This window comes from Bison bison, unplaced genomic scaffold, assembly GCF_000754665.1.
Source record: "Bison bison bison isolate TAMUID 2011002044 unplaced genomic scaffold, Bison_UMD1.0 scf7180017864466, whole genome shotgun sequence".
NCBI lineage: Eukaryota > Metazoa > Chordata > Mammalia > Artiodactyla > Bovidae > Bison > Bison bison.
In genome coordinates, this window is record NW_011495027.1 from 6,998,198 (window position 1) to 7,004,599 (window position 6,402).

A 6,402-nucleotide genomic window follows, 5' to 3' on the forward strand; every position below is an offset into this window, starting at 1 on the left:
GAGGAGGAGCATCCATCCAGGACACGGTTGCATAGGCTGTTGCCTCCCAGCTGCCTCAGGTCCAAACCGAGAGGCTTAGTGGCAGGAGAAAAGCTCCCTGCAGGCTGCTCATCCTTTGCTCCTTCCATGACCCCTTGCCTCCCTTCCCGAAGTGTGGGCTCTGTGCTGGGGTATTTATTGCTCTTTCTAGTCAACCAAAAAGTGTTCATAAGTAAATTTTAGGAGTGTACTTGCTTTGTGTGTATTCTGCAGCCAGGGAACAATTTCTCAGCTTTCTTTGCTTATTTCTGGAGCCCCTCCTGTGTTTGGTTCTGGGGAAAATGCTTGTCTTTAGAAGCAGAAAACAGAGCAGGATGTTACACCCATCCTGTTATGGACTGAGTTGATAAAGGAGCCTATTATACAGAGTGAAGTAAGCCAGAGAGAAAAACACCAATACAGTAAACTAACGCATATACATGGAATTTAGAAGGATGGTAACAACATCCCTGTATGCGAGACAGCAAAGGAGACACAGGTGTATGGAACAGTCTTTTGGACTCTGTGGGAGAGGGACGTGGGTGATGATTTGGGAGAATGGCATTAAAACATGTAAAATATCATATAAGAAACGAATTGCCAGTCGAGGTTTGATGCAGGATACAGGAAGCTTAGGGCTGGTGCATTGGGATGACCCAGAGGGATGGAATGGGGACGGAGGTGGGAGGGGGGTTCAGGATGGGGAACACATGTACACCCATGGTGGACACAAAGAACTGTACAAAAAAGATCTTCACGACCCAGATAATCATGATGGTGTGATCACTCACCTAGAGACAGACATCCTGGAATGTGAAGTCAAGTGGGCCTTAGAAAGCATCACTACCAACAAAGCTAGTGGAGGTGATGGAATTCCAGTTGAGGTATTCCAAATCCTGAAAGATGATGATGTGAAAGTGCTGCACTCAATATGCCAGCAAATTTGGAAAACTCAGCAGTGGCCACAGGACTGGAAAAGGTCAGTTTTCATTCCAATCCCAAAGAAAGGCAATGCCAAAGAATGCTCAAACTACCGCACAATTGCACTCATCTCACACGCTACTAAAGTAATGCTCAAAATTCTCCAAACCAGGCTTCAGCAATATGTGAACCGTGAACTTCCTGATATTCAAGCTGGTTTTAGAAAAAGCAGAGGAACCTGTGATCAAATTGCCAACATCCGCTGGATCATAGAAAAAGCAAGAGAGTTCCAGAAAAACATCTATTTCTGCTTTATTGACTATGCCAAAGCCTTTGACTGTGTGGATCACAATAAACTGTGGAAAATTCTGAAAGAGATGGGAATACCAGACTACCTGATCTGCCTCTTGAGAAATTTGTATGCAGGTCAGGAAGCAACAGTCAGAACTGGACATGGAACAACAGACTGGTTCCAAATAGGAAAAGGAGTATGTCAAGGCTGCATATTGTCACCCTGTTTATTTAACTTATATGCAGAGTACATCATGAGAAACGCTGGACTGGAAGAAACACAAACTGGAATCAAGATTGCCGGTAGAAATATCAGTAACCTCAGATATGCAGATGACACCACCCTTATGGCAGAAAATGAAGAGGAACTCAAAAGCCTCTTGATGAAAGTGAAAGTGGAGGGTGAAAAAGTTGGCTTAAAGCTCAACATTCAGAAAACGAAGATCATGGCATCCGGTCCCACCACTTCATGGGAAATAGATGGGGAAACAGTGTCAGACTTTATTTTTCTGGACTCCAAAATCACTACAGATGGTGACTGCAGCCATGAAATTAAAAGGCGCTTACTCCTTGGAAGGAAAGTTATGACCAACCTAGATAGCATATTCAAAAGCAGAGACATTGCATTGCCAACAAACGTTCGTCTAGTCAAGGCTATGGTTTTTCCTCTGGTCATATATGGATGTGAGAGTTGGACTGTGAAGAAGGCTGAGAGCCGAAGAATTGATGCTTTTGAATTGTGGTGTTGGAGAAGACTCTTGTGAGTCCCTTGGACTGCAAGGAGATCCAACCAGTCCATTCTGAAGGAGATCAGCCCTGGGATTTCTTTGGAAGGAATGATGCTAAAGCTGAAACTCCAGTACTTTGGCCACCTCATGTGAAGAGTTGACTCATTGGAAAAGACTCTGGTGCTGGGAGGCATTGGGGGCAGGAGGAGAAGGGGATGACAGAGGATGAGATGGCTGGATGGCATCACTGACTCGATGGACGTGAGCCTCAGTGAACTCCGGGAGTTGGTGATGGACAGGGAGGCCTGATGTGCTGCGGTTCATGGGGTCGCAAAGAGTCGGACATGACTGAGCGACTGATCTGATCTGATCACAAAACTGATACAATATTGTAAAGTAAAAAAAATAATAATAATAATAAAAAGAGAGAGGAAATCAGGTCTAAGCCACATGGCCTTTTTTGGAGAGGTTAGTTGTTAGATTTTCTTTCTTTCTTCATTTCTGTTTTCTGCTCTGAGGCACGGACACCAGATGAGGTGCGAACAGTGGCATCCCTTCCTCCACACTCAGGTTTACAATCCCACCCTCAGTCGTCCTCCCCAGTTGCCTTTGGGGGTCTTTTGTGTTTTAATACAGAATGAAAACCTATTTGTTCTAGGTCTGTGAAAAATTCTGCTGGTATTTTCATAGGGATTGCACTAATCTGTAGATTGTCTTGGTTATCATGGCCCTTTTTACAATACTGATTCTTCCAATCCACAAACATGGTATATCTTTCCATTTGTTGGTGTCATCTCTCATTTCCTTGATCAATGTCTTATAGTTTTCAGAGTACATATCTTTTGCCTCCTTAGGTAAGATTACTCTTATACTGTTTACTGTTTTTGATGGAATGGTAAATGGGATTGTTTCCTTCGCTTTCTGATGGCTCATATTTAGTGTATTGAGTGCAATAGATCTCTGTTTACTAATTTTGCGTCTCCTTCCCAATTTTAAGATGTTTTAGTTCTATTTCTGGGGAAAAAGTCATTGGTAACTTAATAGGAATTGTATTGGATCTGTGTATTGCCTTGAGAAGCACAATCATTTGACCAATATTGATTCTTACAACACTTAACATGCTATATCTTTTCATCTATTGGTCTTGGTGTGAAGATGAAGATGTCCAGGAGACCTCACACTGATTAGTATTCTTTGAGACCTGAAATTCTCTGTTAGTCCAGTGGATTGGACTCAGCACTCATACCACAAGAGCTCAAGCCCAACACTTAGCTTGAGAGTCAAGCCTCTGCAAGCCAGGCTGAATGGAAACAAACAAAAAGCAAAAGACAGCAACAGTAAAGAAAAGAATAATAACAAAGAATAAATGCTAAGCTAAAATTAAAAAAAATAAAAACATACATTAGAAAAAAATAGCAATAAAAATGGAACAGCAGTATTCAAAGAAAAGAAATCCACAATAGCAAAAAAAAAAAAAAAGTGAAAGTGAGTGAAAGTCTGTCAGTCATATCCGACTCTTTGTGACCCCAAGGACTGTAGCCTGCCAGACTCCTCTGTCCATGGCATTTTCCAGGCAAGAATACTGGAGTGGGAAGCTGTTCCCTTCTCCAGGGAATCTTCCCAACCCAGGATTGAACCCAGGTCTCCTGCATTGAGGGTGGATTCTTTACATCTGAGCCACCAGGGAAGCCCAAGAAACCTGGAGTGGGTAGCCTATATCTTCTTCAGGAGACCTTCCCAACCCAGGGATCGAACTGGGGCTCTTGCATTGCAGGCAGATTGTTTACCAGCTGAGCTACTAGGGAAGCCCACAATGGCAAAATAAATATGTCAGAAAGAAAAACACCAATACAATATTATACTAATGCATATATATGGAATTCAGAAAGATGGTAACAATGACCCTATATGTGAGACAGCAAAAGAGACACAGATGTATAGAATAGTCTTTTGGACTCTGTGGAAGAAGGCGAGGGTGGGATGATCTGAGAGAATGGCATTGAAACATGTATGTTATCATATGTGAAACAGATCGCCAGTCCAGGTTCGATGCATGAGACAGGGTGCTCAGGGCTGGTGCACTGGGATGACCCTGAGGGATGGGATGGGGAGGGGGGAGGGAGGGAGTGTCAGGATGGGGAACTCATGTATACGCATGGCTGATTCATGTCAATGTATGGCAAAATCTACTACAATATTGTAAAGTAATTAGCCTCCAATTAAAATAAATAACTTTTTTTAAAAAGGCAAAAAAAAAAGTAAAAAGATAAAAAACTAAACAATATTAATAATAATATACATTTTTTAAAAGGTAAAAAATATAAAAATTCCCTGGTGCATCCTGTCTCAGGGTCCTTGCCCCCATGGTGAGCTACAACATATCTCTGCCTCCCAGGCAGGCCGCCAAGGCCTCCAGGCAGCTCTCTGGCCCTGTGTGTCAGCCCACCTCTGTGTGTGCTCTTCTCACCAGCGTTTACTCCTGGAGCTGCTTCTGATCACATGTGCCTATGCCGGCTGTCAGGGATGCAGGTTTCCACAGATACCCCATAAAGGCTGGTGCAGCTGGAAGAAGCCTTGGAAGGTGGTGGTGCTCAGCCTTGGTCAGAATGGGGGCACAGGAGGTGCAGCTCAGGCCTGGGAAACCCCAGCAACCGGGAAAGACCCTGATGGTTGGATGTGGTCCAGGGCCAGGGGCCTGTCTGGCTGGAAGAGGCCTTGAGAAGGGTGGTATTCTAGCTTTCATTTGATTTCTATTAGCATGAAATCTCTTTTTCCATCTGCTCACTTTCAAACTGTATGTGTCTATAGATCTGAAGTGAGCCTCTTGTAGGCAGCATATACACAGGTCTTGTTTTTTTATCCATTCAACTACTCTATCTCTCTTAGTTGGAGTATTTTGGATACGTACTCTCAAGATAATGATCAATATGTATGTTCTTATGGCCATTTGGTGAATTGTTTTGGAAATGTTTCTGTAGGTCTTCTTTTCCTCTTTGTTCATCTTTTGCTCTCTTCTTTTATGATTTGATGACTAACTACAATGTTGTGTTTAGATTCCTTGAGTTATTTGTGTACATCTATTATGGAGTTTTGATTTGCAGTTACCAGGAAGTGTCTTTTTTTAATTAAAGGCTATGCTGCTGCTAAGTCGCTTCAGTTGTGTCTGACTCTGTGTGACCCCACCAGGCTCCCCTGTCCCTGGGATTCTCCAGGCAAGAACGCTGGAGTGGGTTGCCATTTCCTTCTCCAATGCATCAAAGTGAAAAGTGAAAGTGGAGTCGCTCAGTCATGTCCGACTCTTAGCGACCCCATGGAATGCAGCCTACCAGGCTCCTCTGTCCGTGGGATTTTCCAGGCAAGAGTACTGGAGTGGGTTGCCATTGCCTTCTCCAATGAAAGGCTATATGTATATGTAATTATTTTAAGTTGTTGATCTCTTATTTTCAAATACATTTTCAAAACCCTGCATTTGTATTCTCCTTCCTTCAAGATTACAATTTTTGATAGCCTATTTTGCATCTCTTTATTTTGTGTATCCTTTAATTGTTCATTGTGGTTAGAGACCATCTTACTGCTTTTGTCTTATAATCTCCACACTAGATTTGTGTGTGGCTGATCTCCTGCCTTTACTGTTGAGCCTTTCATTTCATAATTTTCTTGTTTTACTTATGGCCATTTTTGCCTAGAAGTTCTTTTATCATTTGTTGTCATGGTTGTTTGGTGGTATTGAACTCCTTTACCTTTTGCTTACCTGTAACACCTTTGAACTCTCCATCAAGTCTTAATGATTGCCCTATTGCACAGAGCAGGCTTAGTTTTGGTTTTTCCCTTTAATCACTTTAAATATATGGTGTCTATATATTTCATCTAGCCTGCAGTTTCTGCTGAAAAATTAGTTTATATCTTATGGAAGTTCTTTTGCATATTATTTGCTTATTTTCCCTTGTTTCTTTTAGTATGGTCTCTTTGTCTTTATTTTTTTTTTAATTTTCACCAATCTTCTATTTTAAAGTTTTATTGAAGTATAGTTGATTTACAATGCTATGTTAGTTTAAGGTGTACAGCAAAATGAATCAGTCATACATATACATATATCCACTTTTTTTTTTTTTTAAAGATTCTTATCCCATATAGGCCATTACAGAGTACGGAGTCGAGTTTCCTGTGCTATACAGTAGGTGCTGAGTAGTTATCTGTTTTATATATAGCAGTATGTATATGTCAATCACAATCTTCCAGTTTATCCCTCCCCTCCTATCCCTTGGTAACCATAAGTTTGTTTTCTACATCTGTGACTCTACTTCTGTTTTGTAGATAAGTTCATTTGTACCTTTTTGAAGATTCCACAAATAAGAGATATCATATGATATTTGTCTTCCTGTGTCTGACTTCACTTAGTAATGACAATCTCCAGATCCACCCATGTTGCTGCAAATGGTATTAT